The sequence below is a fragment of the Bos indicus genome, chromosome 4 (genome assembly GCF_029378745.1).
Source record: "Bos indicus isolate NIAB-ARS_2022 breed Sahiwal x Tharparkar chromosome 4, NIAB-ARS_B.indTharparkar_mat_pri_1.0, whole genome shotgun sequence".
NCBI lineage: Eukaryota > Metazoa > Chordata > Mammalia > Artiodactyla > Bovidae > Bos > Bos indicus.
Genome location: NC_091763.1, coordinates 27,143,424 through 27,163,452, shown reverse-complemented (window position 1 = coordinate 27,163,452; position 20,029 = coordinate 27,143,424). Strand labels below are relative to the sequence as shown.

The 20,029-nt window shown below is 38.0% G+C and overlaps 1 protein-coding gene across 12 annotated transcripts in view; it reads right to left on the bottom strand.

The window, feature by feature from the left end:
- HDAC9 (histone deacetylase 9) overlaps nt 1–20,029 on the bottom strand; it is a 1,049,156-nt gene that overhangs the window by 843,296 nt on the left and 185,831 nt on the right. The gene's annotated exons all lie outside the window — the stretch shown is intronic.

The following is a 20,029-nucleotide window of genomic DNA, read 5'->3' as shown; positions in this document are numbered from 1 at the left end:
TGGTAGGATCCCCTTGCAATCCAAGGGACTTTCAACAGTATTCTCCAACATCACAGTTCAAAACTATCAATTCTTTGGTGCTTGAGTTTCTATATAGTCCAACTCTCACATCCATACATGACTACTGGAAAAACCATACCTTTGACTAGATGGACATTTGTTGGCAAAGTAATGTCTCTGCTTTTGAATATGCTGTCTAGGTAGGTCATAATTTCTCTTCCAAGGAGTAGACATCTTTTAATTTCATGGCTACAGTCACCATCTGTGGTGATTTTGGAGCCCAAAAATATAAACAGTTTTCACTGTTTCCCATCTATTTGCCATGAACTGACGGGACCAGATGCCATGACCTTAGTTTTCTGAATGTTGAGTTTTATGCCAACTTTTTCACTCTCCTCTTTCACTTTCATCAAGAGGCTCTTTAGTTCTTCTTTGCTTTCTAACATAAGGGTGGTGTCATCTGCATATCTGAGGTTACTGATATTTCTCCTGGCAATCTTGATTCCAGTTTGTGCTTTATCTAGCCCAGCATTTCTCATGATGTACTCTGCATATAAGTTAAATAAGCAGAGTGACAATATACAGCCTTGACATACTCCTTTTCCTATTTGGAACCAGTCTATTGTTCCATGTCCAGTTCTAACTGTTGCTTCCTGACCTGCATACAGATTTCTCAAGAGGCAGGTCAGGTGGTCTGGTATTCCCATCTCTTGAAGAATATTCCACAGTCTGTTGTAATCCACACAGTCAAAGGCTTTGGCATAGTCAATAAAATAGAAAGAGATGTTTTTCTGGAACTCTCTTGCTTTTTTGATGATCCAATGGAAGTGTGCAATTTGATCTCTAGGTCCTGTGCTTTTTCTAAATCAAGCTTAAACATCTGGAAGTTCACAGCTCACATACTGTTGAAGCCTGGCTTAGAGAATTTTGAGCATTACTTTACTAACATGTGAGATGAGTGCAATTGTGCCATAGTTTGAGGTATTCTTTGGCATTGCCTTTCTTTGGGATTGGAATGAAAACTGACCTTTTCCAGTCCTGTGGCCATTGCTGAGTTTTCCAAATATGCTGACATATTGAATGCAGCATTTTCACAGCATCATCTTTTAGGATTTGAAATAGCTCCACTAGCTTTGTTCGTAGTGATACTTTCTAAGGCCCACTTGACTTCACATTCTAGGATGTCTGGCTTTAGGTGAGTGATCACACCATCGTGATCATCTGGGTTGTGAAGATCTTTCTTGTACAGTTCTTCTGTGTATTCTTGCCACCTCTTCTTAATGTTCTGCTTCTGTTAGGTCCATACAATTTCTGTCCTTTATTGGGCCCATCTTTGCATGAAATGTTCCCTTGGTATCTCTAATTTGCTTGAAGAGATCTCTACTCTTTCCCATTCTATTGTTTTCCTCTATTTCTTTGCACTGATCACTGAGGAAGGCTTTCTTATCTCTCTTTGCTATTCTTCGAACTCTGCATTCAAATGGGTATATCTTTTCTTTTCTCCTTTGCTTTTCACTTCTCTTCTTTTCACAGCTATTTTTAAGGCCTCCTCAGACAGCCATTTTGTCTTTTTGCATTTCTTTTTCTTGGGGATGGTCTTGATCCCTGTCTCCTGTACAATGTCATGAACTTCCATCCATAGCTCTTCAGGCACTCTGTCTGTCAGATCTATTCCCTTAAATCTATTTGTCACTTCCACTGTATAACCGTAATGGATTTGATTTAGATCATACCTGAATGGTCTAGTGATTTTTCTTACTTTCTTCAATTTAAGTCTGAATTTGGCAATAAGGAATTCATAATCTGAGCCACAGCCAGTTCCCAGTCTTGTTTTTGCTGACTGTACAGAGCTTCTCCACCTTTGGCTGCACAGAATACAATCAATCTGATTTTGGTGTTGACCATCTGGTGATGTCCATGTGTAGAGTCTTCTCTTGTGTTGGAAGAGGGTGTTTGCTGTGATCAGTGTGTTTTCTGGCAAAACTCTATTAGCCTTTGCCTTACTTCTTTCTGTACTCCAAGGCCAAATTTGCCTGTTACTCTAGGTGTTTCTTGACTTCCTACTTTTGCATTCCAGTCCCCTATAAAGAAAATGACAGCTTTTTTTGGTGTTCTTCAAATTAAAATTCTAAAACTCCCAACATCAGCATCTCATCGTGCAGTCAGCTCCCCCACCAGAAGTTCTGTGGTTTTCACACATGCACAGCACACATGGCTAATTTAGAAAGGGACTATATTACCGAGGTCTTTGACTTCACAGGCTTCTTCAGGGACTTTCCTCTGAAATGATAGTTTAATATTTCCAGTGCTACTTTCTTATTCAGATACCACCTTAAGAGTATTCTACATGAGGATGAGAATAAGCATAGTAGTATGCCAAATGTATCTAATTCTTTTGCTAAAAGTCATCAGACTCTGAACTAGGATATTTCTGGGATGAATCCCTCATCTTTTTGTCCCCATATATAGCTAGGTAAGAAGGAGCTAGCCAAATAAGAGACTTATTGTGCTCACAACTTGACATATAAAAAATCAATTCACACATTTCAGAAGTTCCACTTTACTAAATTCCTATAAAATAGAACCTGCTTTCAAGATGAGTCACTGGATTTCATGTTACACTATTGAAAATTAATGTGTGATATTTTTAATATGAAAGCTCTTAGTTAATGAATAATAGCTAGCTTAAACTTAGCTTACTAATGATCAAAGTTGGATATAATAGGTCTTTCTAAATTTTATTAAACCTCAACAGGTTTAATCTTCTGAAATAAGAAAACTGACTCTTATCAAATGATACATAGTTATAGTAAGGGATCATTACAATACTACTCTATTTTTAACTCTTTGGAAAGGAAAAAAGTTTCATAAGTGAGAACATCTAGTAATGAAATGTAAAGTGCAAACTTATACACAAAAGAACCAAGACAGGCAAAAGTTAAGGTCCTCAGGTTAACAACCATTCAGTTGTGTTAAACTTAGTACATGTTAATCAGGCTATAAAATGTGTATTTTACTGTGCCACAGGTGAAATGCAGAGGAGTTAATGCTTCTATGAGAACTTAATTTCTACACTTTTTACTCTCCCATGTTTAAAAATGCAACCTTTGAGTTGGGTTAATATAGCCTTTTGCAGTTAATTGCTTTGTTTTATTTTAAAAAGAAAAGAATAAAGCAACTGACAGTATGTAATATTATTCATGTTTAAACAGTCCTTTTTGGTTTTAAAAATAATACCTTAGTAAAGGGAATACATTAGAGTGTGTGTTTATATCATTGCTAAGGCAAATCTGCTTTTATCAGATTGTATTAGTAAGCAGCAAATCATTATGTTAAAGGGAATCAAAAGAAATAATCATTTATGCTGTGTGCTCAGTTGCTTTGGTCATGTCTGACTCTTTTTAATCCTATGGACTGTAGCCTGCCAAGCTCCTCTGAACATGGGATTCTCCAGGCAAGAACACTGGAGTATGTTGTTGTGCCCTCCTCCAGGGAATCTTCCCAACCCAGGGATCAAACCCACATCTCATGTCTCCTGAAGAAGCAACCAGGTTCTTTACCACTAGCACCACCTGGGAAGCCTAAATAATCATTTAGTTTCATTATTTTATTTTTAAAATAAATAGGCACAATGGACACAAAAAAACCCTTAGTGTCCTCAACTCATTTACTTCAGCAAGAAGAAGAGAAAAAATAATGGAGTCCACCTTTGACTTCACAACCTTCACTGCACAAAACTTCAAAACACCAGCAAAAAAAGAACAAAAGTCCCTCCCTGGTGTTTATGAAAAGAGGAAACCCACCTTAATTCCATGCTTATTTTCCCATGTTTGTTTTTATTTGTGCTCTCTATTGCATCTTAGATGCTGAGGGTACACCTAATTTTATAGTGGGAATGAAGATAAGAATTCTTCCCATTAGTCCCATGGAGTTAGAGCTTGATGGCTCCTGGACTCATGTGATTATCCATCCTGTGATACACTGATCCAGTGGAATCAACTGTAATGCATATATTGTTATTCTTTAGAGCTGGTTCTTAAATAAGTAGAAGAGAGTGGCAGTTTCATGTTCAGAGAAGTGGAGTAGACTTATTAGCATATGTTTTGTTATGTCAGAAACAGCTATAAAGTTGTCCAACATGTCAACTTACATTTTAGAGCCATAAAGTACCCATCCTAAGGCTGATTAAGCTGATTTAACAGACTGATTCTTACAGTCTCTGTAGACAGCTGTTAATCTAAGCTCTGAATGACTTTCCAAGCATGAAAGTGAAAGTGAAAGTGAAGTCACTCAGTCGTGTCCGACTCTTTGCGACCCCGTGGACTGCAGCCCACCAGGCTCCTCCGTCCATGGGATTCTCCAGGCAAGAATACTGGAGTGGGTTGCCATTTCCTTCTCCAGGGGATCTTCCTGACCCAGGGATTGAACCCAGATCCCCCGCATTGCAGGCAGATGCTTTAACCTCTGAGCCACCGGGAAGCCCCAAGCATAACACTAGCCAAAGTCAATTTCTAAGAAGAGAGGACTATAATGTCCCAGATCACTCTATTTTGTATATTTACGCTCTTTGGGAAAAAACAGGCTGGACATTCATTACCTCCTCAGTTCAGTTCAGTCGCTCAGTCAGGTCCGACCCTTTGAGACCCCATGGACTGCAGCACGGAAGGCCTCCCTGTCCATGACCAACTCCCGGAGATTACTCAAACTCATGACCATTGAGTCAGTGATGGCATCCAATCATCTCATCCTCTGTCATACTATTCTCCTGCCTTCAGTCTTTCCCAGCATCAGGGTTTTTTCAATGAGTCAGTTCTTCGCATGAGGTGGCCAAAGTATTGGAGTTTCAGCTTCAACATCAGTCCTTCCAATGAACACACAGGACTGATCTCCTTTAGGATGGACCAGTTGGATCTCTTTGTAGTCCAAGGGACTTTCAACAGTCTTCTCCAACACCACAGTTCAAAAGCATCAATTCTTTGGTGCTCAGCTTTCTTTATTGTCCAACTCTCATATCCATACATGACCACTGGAAAAACCACCATAGCTTTGACTGCTGCTGCTGCTGCTGCTGCTGCTAAGTCACTTCAGTCGTGTCCGACTCTGTGCAACCCCATAGACGGTAACCCACCAGGCTCCGGCGTCCCTGGGATTCTCTAGGCAAGAACACTGGAGTGGGTTTCCATTTCCTTCTCCAATGCATGAAACTGAAAAGTGAAAGTGAAGTCACTCAGTCATGTCTGACTCTTAGTGACCGCGTGGACTGCAGCCCACCAGGCTCCTCTGTCCATGGGGTTTTCCAGGCAAGAGTACTGGAGTGGGGTGCCATAACCTTCTCCGTAGCTTTGACTAGACGGACCTTGCTGGCAAAGAAATGTCTCTGCTTTTCAATATGCTGTCTAGGTAGGTCATAACTTTCCTTCCAAGGAGTAAGAATCTTTTAATTTCATGGCTGCAATCACCATCTGCAGTGATTTTGGAGCCCAAAAAAATAAAGTCTGTTTTCACTGTTTCCCCATCTATTTGCCATGAACTGATGGGACCAGATGCCATGACCTTAGTTTTCTGAATGTTGAGTTTTATGTCAACTTTTTCACTCTCCTCTTTCACTTTCATCAAGAGGCTCTTTAGTTCTTCTTTACTTTCTGCTATAAGGGTGGTGTCATCTGCATATCTGAGGTTATTGATATTTCTCCTGGCAATCTTGATTCCAGTTTGTGCTTCATCTAGCCCAGTGTTTCTCATGATGTACTCTGAACATAAGTTAAATAAGTAGGGTGACAATATACAGCCTTGACGTACTCCTATTTGGAACCAGTCTGTTTTTTCAGGTCCAGTTCTGCTGCTTCCTCACCTGCATACAGATTTCTCAAGAGGCAGGTCAGGTGGTCTGGTATTCCCATCTTTTGAGGAATTTTCCACAGTTTATTGTGATCCACATAGTCAAAGGCTTTGGCATAGTCAATAAAGCAGAAGTAGATGTTTTTCTAGAACTCTCTTGCTTTTTTGATGATCCAGTGGATGTTGGCAATTTGATCTCTGGTTCCTCTCTCTACCTTTTCTGAATTCAGCTTGCTCATCTGGAAGTTCACAGCTCACATATTGTTGAAGCTTGACTTAGAGAATTTTGAGCATTACTTTACTAGCATGTAAGTGAAAGTGAAGTTGCTCAGTCGTGTCTGACTCTGCGACTTCATGGACTGTAGCCTACTAGGTTCCTCTGACCATGGGATTCTCCAGGCAAGAATACTGGAGTGCATTGCCATTTCCTTCTCCAGGGAATCTTCCTGACCCAGGGATCTAACCTAGGGACTGAACTCGGGTTTCCCGCACTGGAGGCAGACGCTTTGACCTCTGAGCCACCAGTGGAACTGGTGCAAGACAAGTGCAATTGTGCCATAGTTTGAGCATTCTTTGGCATTGCCTTTCTTTGGGATTGGAATGAAAACTGACCTTTTCCAGTCCTGTGGCCATTGCTGAGTTTTCCAAATTTGCTGACATATTGAATGCAGCATTTTCACAGCATCATCTTTTAGGATTTGAAATAGCTCCACTAGCTTTGTTCGTAGTGATGCTTTCTAAGGCTCACTTGACTTCACATTCCAGGATGTCTGGCTTTAGGTGAATGATCACACCATCGTGATCATCTGGGTCATGAAGATCTTTTTTGTATAGTTCTTCTGTGTATTCTTGCCACCTCTTCTTAATGTTCTGCTTCTGTTAGGTCCATACAATTTCTGTCCTTTATCTGGCCCATCTTTGCATGAAAGTAGGCTACATACGGAGAAGGCCATGGTACCCCACTCCAGTACTCTTGCCTGGAGAATCCCATGGACGGAGGAGCCTGGTGGGCTGCAGTCCACGGGGTCTCGAAGAGTCGGACATGACTGAGCGACTTCACTTTCACTTTTCACTTTCATGCATTGGAGAAGGAAATGGCAACCCACTCCAGTGTTCTTGCCTGGAGAATCCCAGGGATGGGGGAGCCTGGTGGGCTGCCATCTCTGGGGTCGCACAGAGTCGGACACAACTGAAGCGACTTAGCAGCAGCAGCAGCAGCAGGCTACATACAGTCCACGGGGTTGCAAGGAGTTGGACACGACTGAGCGACTTCACTTTCACTTTCACTTTGCATGAAATGTTCCCTTGGTATCTCTAATTTGCTTGAAGAGATCTCTACTCTTTCCCATTCTATTGTTTTCCTCTATTTCTTTGCACTGATCACTGAGGAAGGCTTTCTTATCTCTCCTTGCTATTCTTTCAAACTCTGCATTCAAATGGGTATATCTTTTCTCCTTTGCTTTTCACTTCTCTTCTTTTTCACAGCTATTTGTAAAGCCTCCTCATACAGCCATTTTGTCTTTTTTGCATTTCTTTTTCTTAGAGATGGTTTTGAGAACTGCCTCCTGTACAAAGTCATGAACCTCCATTCATAGTTTATCAGGTACTCTGTCTATCAGATCTATTACCTTAAATCTATTTTTCACTTCCACTGTATAATTGTAAGGGATTTGATTTAGGTCATACGTAAATGGTCTAGTGGTTTTCCTTACTTTCTTCAATTTAAGTCTGAATTTGGCAATAAGGAATTCATGATCTGAGCCACAGTCAGCTCCCAGTCTTGTTTTCACTGACTGTACAGAGCTTCTCCACCTTTGGCTGCAAAGAATATAATCAGTCTGATTTTGGTGTTGACCATCTGGTGATGTCCATGTGTAGAGTCTTCTCTTGTGTTGGAAGAGAGTGTTTGCTATGACCAATGTGTTCTCTTGGCAAAACTCTATTAGCCTTTGCCCTGCTTCATTCTGTACTCCAAGGTCATATTTGCCTGTTACCCAGGTGTTTCTTGACTTCCTACTTTTTCATTCCAGTCTCCTATAATAATGAAAAGGACATCTTTTTTGGGTGTTAATTCTAAAAGGTCTTGTAGGTCTTCATAGAACCATTCAAATTCAGCTTCTGCAGCATTACTGGTCAGGGTATAGACTTGGATTACCGTGATACTGAATGATTTGACTTGGAAGCAAACAGAGATCATTCTATCCTTTTTGAGATTGCATCCAAGTACTGCATTTTGGACTTTTGTTGACTATCATGGCTACTCCATTTCTTCTAAGGGATTCTGGCCCACAGTAGTAGATATAATGGTCATCATTACCTCCTAGTCACTCCTTTATTCCTACCCTTGTTCACTAAGCAAAGTTTAAAAAGCTAATCCAAATTCCAACTCCACCACTTATTATCTCCATGACTTTGCATAAATTGTTAGTTCCTTATAAATTTCAGTTTTCTTATCACCAAAGAAGAGAAAATAGGAATTTCTCCTGATATTGTCACACTGACTAAATGAGATATAATGTTTTAAAAATTCTAACATACATACTACTATATATAAGAGATAACCAACAAGGACCCTACTGTTTACCACAGGGAACTCTACTCAATAGTCTATGATAACCTATATGAAAAAAAAAAATCTGTGAATCTTAAAAAAAGTGAAATATTTATATGTGTAACTGAATCATGTAGCTGTGCACCTAAATCTAACACAATATTGTAAATCATGTATATGCCATAAAGTTAAAAATTTTTTAAAAAGCTCTGAAAATAGTCCCTGACAAAGAATAAGCACCCAATAAATGCTAGCCTTCTCAACAGCACTACCATAAATACTCAAAAATACCTTTGATTAGCAAGGCTTTGACCAGGTTTAAATGGTAGCCATTGAAACTGATGAGAGGCATACATTGCTAGAATAGATTTGACTTATAATTACTGTAGTGATCATCAGTCATTGTTCATTCAAATATTTACTGAGTGCCTCCTGAGTGCTAACTAGATTCTATGCAGGGAAGAAAAATAAGACAATTTCTCTAAAAGGCTACATTACTGCAGAAACATAGGACAAATACACACATCAGTATAACGTGGGGGAAATTATGTCAACTGAAGTATAAAGTGCTTAAAGGTGGGGAGCTGATATCTGCTAAAAAGGATTACTGAGCTAAAAAATAATTCTAAAGATTTTTAAAATTATGAATATTTTCCTTTGATTCCACATGCATGGTAAAATTGGGCTCCAAGGTAGATTTCAAGAGTAAATATTAAATTTTTTTATTCAATCAATATTTATTGAAGACCTACAATCAATATTTATTGAGGACCTACAAACTACTAAATATTTCACTAAATCTCATACAGCACTCAGGGATGAAAATAGGCTGTTGTCCTATATCAATAAAATCTTGTGTTCATTTTAGAAAAAACAAAAGAACTCCTTCAATCATAACACTCGATTTTGGCAAACTTTTAATTCCTACTTGAGTATTTCTTGAGGAAAACTACAAGATTCACTCCAGTTTACATTAACTAAAAACAGCACTTGCTTTCAAAGATGTGAATCAAAATTATTACATTGTCAGAATAGTGAATTGGAATGGAGAATCCTACTGATGTTAAGACCTAGTTTCTCACTTTTAAAATGGCTTTCTCTTCCTTTTTTCTTTTAAGAAGCTATATTTTAAGAGTGTAAACTGGATTTAAGATCACACAGATCTTCAGTTCAATTGTGAGCTAAGACAAATTATCTCCCTGAGCCAAGTTTACTCATCTGTAAAAATCTGTATAATAGGAATATCACAGCACCTTGTTTATATCTTGTAATTCTTATTTCCTCAGGTCAACTTGATTACCGAAGTCTCCCTGCTACACGGCTTCTAGAAAACAGCTACCATGTCTTGTTCATCTTCACAACCCCAAGTACTTAAACATAGTACTTCATACATATTAGGCAATAACTAATTATCCAAATGTCTTAAACCTTTCCTCCTACTTGGATGATGCAAAAAACATTACATTCACCCTTAATCAATAAAATAACATTTTTATTTCACATATTTTGCCAAGGAGACAATATATAAGGTCTAACTCAGTCAAGAGAAATAATACTTTGGAATTTTTTTTATTTTTGACAAAAATTGTGTTTATTTAAGGTGTGCATGCTTGTTTTATATACATATACAGTGTAAAATAATTACCACAATCAAACTAATTAACATAGCTATCACCTTCCAGAGTTGCCATTTTGTGTGTGTGTATTGAGAAATAATTTCAAGTATACACTACATTATTACTTACTATAGTCACCATAGTTGTTAATAAGATCTCCAGAATTTATTCATCTTATAGCTGAAAGTTTATACCCTTTGATCTATTAAAGATTATCTAAATGTCCAGTAAATATCATCTGAGATACTTGCAATCAGTATTCCTCAATAATCCCTGAAGATTCTGACTCAGTAGATCTGAGATGGGATCTGAAAGTCCATATATCTAACAAGTCCCCAGGTGATGCTGAAATGTCTGGTCAGCAAATCACACTCTCATTGCCTGAGCTCAAAATCACTCATAGTTTGTGCCTGGTGTTCATTTTTTGGCTTCCATAGAAGTGTTTTCCCAGACACTACTTAGGCATTAAACAATTAGCCAAAATCATTATAAAAGAGTACTTTTAAAAGTCCAAAAACAACCTTTGTCCTATTTACTTGTTAGGATATGTTTGAAGATATTCATTATTTACTGTTTGCTGTGGGGCTTCTCTCCTGGGACCAGTCACAGAGATTTCTCCCTGCACTTGGTATTAGAAGAGTGATGCTCCTTCTGAAAAACTGGCTTGATCTTATACTGCAGACAATATCAATCTTATAAATCTATAGTCTTCCCTTATTTTCTGTGGCTGCTAGAGAACTCAGAGACAGTTACGTGGGACCTTTATTTACAGAAAATGAGGAGTATCTCCCGGATCTTATGCACAACCTTATCTTCAATAATTCATCCATTCTTTTCTTCCCTTATTTTTACTGACATTTATTTCCCTAAATTTTGCCCTTTGGGTTGTTACATTTACATATTTTAAACAGACTTAAAATATAACATCACAAAATAAGAGAGAAATGGAAGTATAAAGGGGGAAAAATGACATCTTTTAAGAAGCAGAAAATACATACATCATAGTTCTTAAACATTCTGCCATTATCTATTATAAAAACTATAAAGCAGTTTTTAAAACTCAAATTTTTATTTGCTGACTTCAAATTACTTTTAAGAAAATCAGGTCTCCACAATCATCACCATCATTTCCATAATTGATGGAAATGGATTATCTTAGAGCAGTAAGACAGAACACTGATTGGAAAGATAGCAATGGCTTGTCACTGGCTTCCTGAAATGCTTGAAATTCTCTGATGATATGCTGTCATTCTCATCACTCAGTCTGGAGGTTAAGAGACCTTGCAATTCTACCACCTATTTTCTCTGAAATCTAATCACAAGTCTGAACTCTGACAGAATTTATTTTCTACACTATCTTTTTCTATCTCCCAAATACTATTCATTGTTGTTACTATAACATTATATTTTTGTGTTTTTGAGTAAAGTTTACCTAGCATCCTACATTCCATGCAGTCAGAATTAATGTTACTTTCTGCTTACTAAGTCACACATGACTATTTCTATACAGGAAACTTAAAATAGGGGTCATTGCACAATAATCTTGGACACTCAACACAGTAGTAAGAAATAAAAATCTGGGGCAAAAAAAAAAAAAAAAAATAGCCCTTTAAGTCATTAAGAGAAGAAAAGCCCTTAATTTGCTAAGATGACAAGGATTCTTAAGAGTCAAGTAAAATTATGAAGTCAACCTCAGCAATTAAATTTCTTTTAAATAATGCTTTCAAAGCTCTCTTAACAACTTTACTTCATTGTAGACACTCATCAGCATCTCATCAAAGTTGTCCATAAAGCTGCCTGGCTTTTTTCTAATATGTTGACTTTTAAAGCTATCTAGCTCATGGCCACAATGTGTTTTCAAGCTGAGTGATTTCTCAAATTCTTTTAAGGATCTCATTCTCCAGACAAATCAATCCTTTTACTCCTTGCCAATAGCTCCTCTATCATCCCCTTGTCTTGCTCATTCCATGTTCCCTGCCTGAAGTACTACTCATGTCTATCACACACTAAATCCTAGCTATATTTCAAGAACCAATGAAAATGTTCCTTCCTCCGGGCAGTGTCTTTCCCTGTTCTCCAAACTGAAAGGAATCTCACTCTGCCACATTCATACTACTTATAATCTGCTCCTGACTCCTTACAAAATACTTAATTTTGTAAGGAAAATCTTTGATCACATTTTTTCTGTATAAATTATCTGCCAACTGATTCACTTCATGAAGAAAGTTACAGTTACTTTTTATTAACATCCTAAAAACACCTACCTAGTCCCTACAACTTAGTCTTCAAATGTCTATTGAATGAACCTATCAATGAATTCCTGGTAGATGTACATTAGCAGGTCACCATAAAGCAGAAAAGACTATCTGCTCGACTTATGAAATAAGTCTCTTTTAATCGCAACTGCCACTTATTGTCTGTGTGTGTGTGTGTGTGTGTGTAAGCTTACATTCAAAGGTTTGCAAAACCCATGTTAAATGCATAAACTGCTTAGTCTGTGTATTCCAGTTTTGATTATTCATGGCATAGTCTCCTTCACAGAGGCTGATAAGAGCTACTCATAAAATTCAACTCTACATAATAGTACTCGACTTGGTACTACTGCAAGTGCTTAATAAAGCACTTCAAAATTCGTATCAAAGTACAGAGTGCTCTGAACTATAAGATTCAAATTATTCTAGATGTGTGATTAAATATGCTGTAAAATTATTCTCCAGAACACTTATTTTATTTGTTGAAGAACATATGTTCTTCCTCAAAATAACTTGCTATTTTTGAACTATTACTCAGCCACATACTTCCTACAAGCAGCAAAGGTTACCTCAGATAAACCTAGATTTTACAATATTTGAAAGACTTTCCTCTGCTACTCTATGCCAAATGAAAATTCATGAGTCATAGGTGAATGACGAGCCGTCTTGGAGGTAATTTTTCCTTAATGCAAGTAGCCTGAAATAAAACTTGTTTAGCAATTAATATTTTATAAAACTCTCATATACATTATTTTGCTTGCTTCAAAACAAGGATACAAACAAATGTTAGTCTCATCTCAGTTTTTCAGAGGCTGCAATCAAATCTGAGGGTAATTAAGTGAATGGAGATACCCAAATGTAGATGTACCTCCTTACACTATCACATTTAGATTAAGATTTGAAGCACTGTATTTGTCACTTTTCATTCCCATCTGAACTGTCTTTGGATAGTCATTTTTTAAAATATAGCTGCTTCCAAATTGGCCAATTAATTTGATATGTCTTCCTCCTTGTTACTTTTTGGTCATTTTTCATATGTTTCACTGATTTTAAGTTGTAAACCTCTGAAGTATTTCAAATGATCAGGAAGTTTTAAATCAATGCAGAATGTTTAAACACTGCATCAGAGGCCATGCTGTGTTTCCGAGACCTGTTTCCTTTTCTGCTAGGGCAAAGGACTAGATTACATTTCCCAGGATTGTTTGGTGGAATCATGTGATTAAATTATGGCCAGAAAAGGTAGTCACAGTGATGGCTAACATTTCCAGGTCTGGATTACAGTAACACACTTTAATGTACTCCTTATTGTCCTCTCTTATTTACAGGCCAGGTGCAAAGGATCCACTGGGAGCTCCAATCCTTCCTTGAAACCAAAGCCACTCAGTGGAAGAAGCCAGGATTCCTAAATGACTGAGGACAGCAAAAGCTCCCAAAACCTGCCCCACTACCACCAACACTAACTTGAATTAGATGGTGATACGGAGGGAAATAATCCTTTATTATATTAAACTATAAGGATTTGATTTTGGCAATTTGATCTCTAGAATAAACAAGAGAGTTCCAGAAAAACATCTACTGCTTTATTGATACGCCGAAGTCTCTGACTGTGTGGCTCACGACAAACTGTGGAAAATTCTTCAAGAGATGGGAATACCAGACCAGAAGCAACAGTTAGAACAAGACAGGGAACAACAGACTGGTTCCAAATTGGGAAAGGAGTATGTCAAGGCTGTATATTGTCACCCTGCTTATTTAACTTAAATGCAGAGTACATCATGAGAAATGCCCGGCTGGACGAAGCACAAGCTGGAATCAAGATTGTCAGGAGAAATATAAATAACCTCAGATAAGCAGTGACACCACCCTTATGGCAGAAAGTAAAGAGGAACTAAAGAGCTCCTTGATGAAAGTGAAAGAAACTGAAGAGCCTCTTGAGGAGGGTGAAAGAGAAGAGTGAAAAAGCTGGCTTAAAACTCAACATTCAAAAAATGAAGATCATGGCAAACGATCCCATGACAAACCTAGACAGTATTATAAAAAGCAGAGACATTACTTTGCCGACAAAGGTCCGTCTACTCAAAGCTATGGTTTTTCCAGTGGTCATGTACGGATATGAGAGTTGGACTGTAAAGAAACCGAGTGTCGAAGAATCAACGCTTTTGAACTGTGGTGTTGGAGAAGACTCTTGAAGAGTCCCTTGGACTGCAAGGAGATCCAACCAGTCCATCCTAAAGGAAATCAGCCTTGAATATTCTTTGGAAGGACTGATGCTGAAACTGAAACTCCAATACTTTGGCCACCTGATGAGAAGAACTGACTCACTGGAAAAGACCCTGATGCTGGGAAAGATTGAAGGCAGGAGGAGAAGGGGACAACAGAGGATGAGATGGTTGGATGGTATCACTGATTCAATGGACATGAGTTTGAGCATCCTCTGGGAGTTGGTGATGGACAGAGAAGCCTGGTGTGCTGCAGTCCATGGGGTCGCAAAGAGTCGGACACAACTGAGCAACTGAACTGATCAAGATTTGGGGCTTATTCAGTTCAGTCGCAAATCCTAATTTAAACACAAATGATTCTTCTTTAATAAATATTTTACAAACAAAGCTTGTGATTTCTGGTACTAATTTCCCATATATCATTGCCTTTCATAATCTGTGTCTCTATCAGTGTGTTTTGGTGTTAAGCAGGCCAGTTAAGAGACAAAGAAATAAGTTTTAAAGTGTTAAATAGTGGGCTATATAGTGCCTTCCAAACATGGCAATAGTAAGGTATTCTTAATTTTGGTATTTTTAAAGTCATTCTTAACTATGTTTCATGTACCACAGGATATATGTGTGTGCTCAGTCGCTTCAGTCATGTCCAGCTCTTTGAGACCCTATGGACTGTAACCTGCCAGGTTCCTCTGTCCGTGGGATTCTTCAGGCAAGAATACTAGAGTGGGTTGCCATGCATTTCTCCAGGGGATCTTCCTGATCCAGGGATCAAATCCAGGTCTTCTGTTTCTCCTGCACTGCAAGTGGATTTTACCCACGGAGCCATCTGGGAAGCCTATACAGGATATATTTTTGTTGTTGATGTTGTTCAGTCGCCAAGTTGTGTCCAACTCTTTGTGATCTCATAGACTGTGGCACGCCAGGTTTCCCTGTCCCTCACCATCTCCCAGAGTTTGCCCAAGTTCATGGCAATTGAATCGGTGATGCCATCAAACCATCTCATCCTCTGTCACCCCTTCTCCTCTGGCCTTCATTGTTTCCCAGCATCAGGGTCTTTTCCAGTGAGTTGGCTTTTCATATCAGGTGGCCAAAGTACTGAAGTTTCAGCTTCAGTATCAGTCCTTTCAATGAATATTTAGGACTGATGTCCTTTAGGATGGACTGGTCGGGTCGCCTTGCTGTCCAAGTGACTCTCAAGAGTCTTCTCTCCAGCATCACAGGTCAAAAGCATCAATTCTTCAGCACTCAGCCTTCCTTATGATCCAACTCTCACATTAGAACATGACTACTGGAAAAACCATAGCTTTGACTATATGGACTTTTGTTGGCAAAGTGATGTCTTTGCTTTTTAACACACTGCATATACACATAAATAAATGTCCTATACATGGGATAGGGTAAGTTCATTTTACAGGACATATAGTTTAACTACTCTTGTATTGTTGTTGCTGCTGCTACTGCTACTAAGTCACTCCAGTCATGTCCGACTCTGTGCCACCCCATAGACGGCAGCCTACCAGGCTCCCCAGTCCATGGAATTCTCCAGGCAAGAACACTAGAGTGGATTGCCATTTCCTTCTCCAATGCATGAAAGTGAAAAGTGAAAGTGAAGTCGCTCAGTTGTGTCCGACTCTTCGCGACCCCACGGACTGCATCCTACCAGGCTCCTCCATCCATGGGATTTTCCAGGCAAGAGTACTGGAGTGGGTTGCCATTGCCTTCTCTTGTATTGTTATACTGAGTCTAACATATGGATATATAATGTTCACATGTTAACAGTACAGCAAATAGTGTTTATCATCCATGAAGAGAGGAGAAGTTTACACAGTCCTCAGCTATCAGACACCTGATTTATGGCCCTCCAGACAGCTCCAGAAACAGTGACTGTACTGCCTCAAACCATCACTCTGGATTTGAGGATTGCTGCAACTATTTGTAGTTACACACTTCTCTTGTTGATGACCTCACATAGTTCACAATTTTTTGGTCCAACTTCCTTATTGGAACATCAACCTCATGAAAGCAGACTAGCTTTTATTTAGTTTGTAGTTTTCTGTGCTGGTAAATGCTGAATGTTCTCAAGACCAACTTACTGGCATGTAAAAAGGTTTATAGATATTTTCTTAGATGACAGTGATAAAAGTGAAAATCTAAAGGGATATAAAAATTCAATGAATCGTTTTTGGAAACTGTACTTGCAAGGGACATAAATGTGTATAGGGTAGATGAAAAAAGTGAAACTATAAGCTAGTCACACAGTTGTGTCCGACTCTGTGATCCCATGGACCGTAGCCTGCCAGGCTCCTCTGTCCATGGAATTCTCCAGGCAAGAGTACTGACTGGAGTGGGTTGCCATTTCTTTTTCCAGGGGATCTTCCCTACCCATGGATCAAACCCAGGTCTCCTTCATTGGAGGCAGATTCTTTACCAATTGAGCTACTAGGGAAGGCCACAGGGTACATAATTTCCTTTAATTCATACTGCAATTATAATAAAATACGTTTCTGATGGTAACTTCATAGTAGTTTGCAGAATTGGTAGACATCTAAATTTGCAAGGCACACACATGTACAAAGTCATTCACCTGTTACCACTCAAATTTTAAAAGCTTATACATTAAATGGAAATTTTATGAATGAAGGTGACAACATCACCTTGACACATTACAAGATGGTCATCATTTTTTTTTAATTGCAGGTAAAAGCCTATCTTAAAAGGTTCGAGGGACCAGTTGCCAATGTAGCTTCCATTTGCTTTCACTAGTATCACAAAAATTTGCTCTTAGAACCTTCTGCCCTCTACATACCCTAAATTCTACCCTGGAACTTAATATAGTAAAGGCTTTGATATCTCAGCAGTAATTCATTCACTGAAAAATATTTATTGAGCACTGACTATATGTCATGACCTCAGCTATGTGTTAAAGGTACAGAAGTAGTAATCTTGCCTTCCTGTTGGAGATAAATTATCAAAGAAAGTGCACATTAAGCCCATTATTAGGAGTGAGAACAAAGAGATGATGGAAAGACAAGTGTTAACCAGCAATAGCAACTGATGGTTTTCAGGCACATAATAGCTGAGAGGCTAATGTGTAAGAAGCGTCCTCTTTGCCTTTTGCTGAAGATTCAGACCATACTGGAGGAACATGCAAGGTGTGTTTTTGGTTACCCAGGAAATGTATTCTGTTTTATTGATACTAACATCCTAGTTGGGAGCAAATAATTACTTCCTTCTAGATTCTGCCTCTAAACTCCATGCTGTTTTCTCTTCTAATCTTTCTACTTTGTCTTAAATAGGTACATCCCAACTTCAATAATGTGATAATTCAAAGAGATAAAAGCATTTTCACAACTTTACAGAAGTATCATATCTAAATACAGAACGCATGTTCCTTGCTATTTCAATAGTCCATCACTGTTCCCATTATTAAGATCTTACTGACAATTCTATCTAAACAATGTGTGCTTTCATGTTCTCACTAGATTATCACCTACTTCAGAGCTGGAAAAACATTAGTTTTCATTGGATTTCATCAATTCCTGGAGAATTTTGCCTAAAATTAGTGGGCCTATTAATAATGGATTAAATCCTTATATGTACAACCTCATATAGTTTTCTACCTGCAGAGAGAGCATAACTTTTTTTTTTTTTTTTAAGGAAGATTACCTGACTAAAAAGAAATCTTAAAGACACTAGTACCTAATTATTAAGTTACTTACTTGATGTTTTCTCTCAGAAAAATAGAAAGATTATTCATTGATAAGGACAATTTGGGGGTGGGAGGGTAGATAGCTGTAAGCAACAGCAAACACTAAGACATTTACCCACTTGAAGGAACTTTAAGAAATAACCCCTCACATGTACAACTATCCACTCAAAAAACAGATACATTAGAAAGATTTTATGAAAATAGTATGTTTTCTATTTAAAAGCCATTAAGTTGTTACCTATCTTTAAAAAATACATCTTAAAATAGGGAAATGTGAAGAATATGAAATATTTTAAAAAATTAAGATTGTTCTGAGTTTTTAAAAAAAAATTTATTGGAGTATACTTAATTTACAATGTTGTATTAGGTTCAGGTGTACAGCAAAGTGAATCAGTTATACATACACGTATATCCACTCTTTTTTTAGATTCTATTCCCATATAGGTCATTACAGAGTATTGAGTAGAGTCCCCCATGCTATACAGCAAGTTCTTATTAGTTGTCTATTGTATATATAGGAGTGTATATATGTCAGTCCCAAGCTCCCAATTTATCCCTTCCTCCCCTTTATCCCCTAGTAACCGTACATTCGTTTTCCACATTCATGACTCTACTTCTACTTTGTAAATAAATTCACCACCCTTTTTTTAAGACTCCACTTATAATCAATTATCATATGATATTTATCTTTCTGTGTTTGACTTACTTCACTCAGTATGACAATCTCTAGGTCATACATGTTGCTGCAAATGGCATTATTTTGTTATTTTCATGACTGAGTAATATTCCACTGCATATATATACCACATCTTCTTTATACATTCCTCTGTTGACAGACATTTAGATTGCTTCCATGTCCTGGCTACTGTCAACAGTGCTGCAATGAATACTGGGGTGCACATATCTTTTGAAATTATGGTTTCCTCCAGGTATATGCCCAGAAGTAGGATTGTTAAATCATATGGTAACTCTATTATTTAGTTTTTAAGGAACTTCCATATTGTACATTCCCACCAACAGTGTAGGAGAAGTCCCTTCTCTTCACACCCTCTCCAGCATTTATCATTTGTAGATTTTTCATTGATGGTCATTCTGACTGGTGTGAGGTGACACCTCACTGTATTTTGATTTGCTTTTCTCTAATAATCAGTAATATTTAGCATCTTTTCTTGTGCTTTTTGACCATCTATATTTGGGCTTCCCAGGTGGTTCAGTGGTAAAGAATCCGCCTGCCAATGCAGGAGAGGTAGGAGACATGGGTTCAATCCCTGGGTGGGGAAGATCCCCTGGAGGAGGAAATGGCAACCCACTCCAGAGCCTGGCATGCAATGGTCCATTGAGTTGTCAAGAGTCGGACATGACTGAGCATATATTCACGTCTTCTTTGGAGAAAGGTCTGTTTAGATTTTCTGCCCATTTTTTGATTGGGTTATTTTTTTAGTATATATTGAGATATGTGACCTGTTTGTATATTTTGGAGATTAATCCCTTATTAATTCCTTTGTCTGCAAAAATTTTCTCCCATTCTAAGGGTTGTCTTTTGCTTTTTTCTGCTGAATTTTATGACAACAGATGCAACAGCTTTTCCCCCAATTGTATCACTAAGATTTCAGCTGCAGTAAGTCTGAATCTTAATTTCAAAGCTAGAAATGAAAGTGATATTTGGTAGCACAGCACTGTGTATTTGATTAAATTACAATGCAAGAAATGTTGCAGAATGACTGTCTTTAGACAGATGTTTGAATAACACAAACCATGCTGAATATACATTGACTGTATGAAGGAATCCTCATCTTTGCATCACATTTAATACATATACTATGTATTGTATTGGCACATACTATATA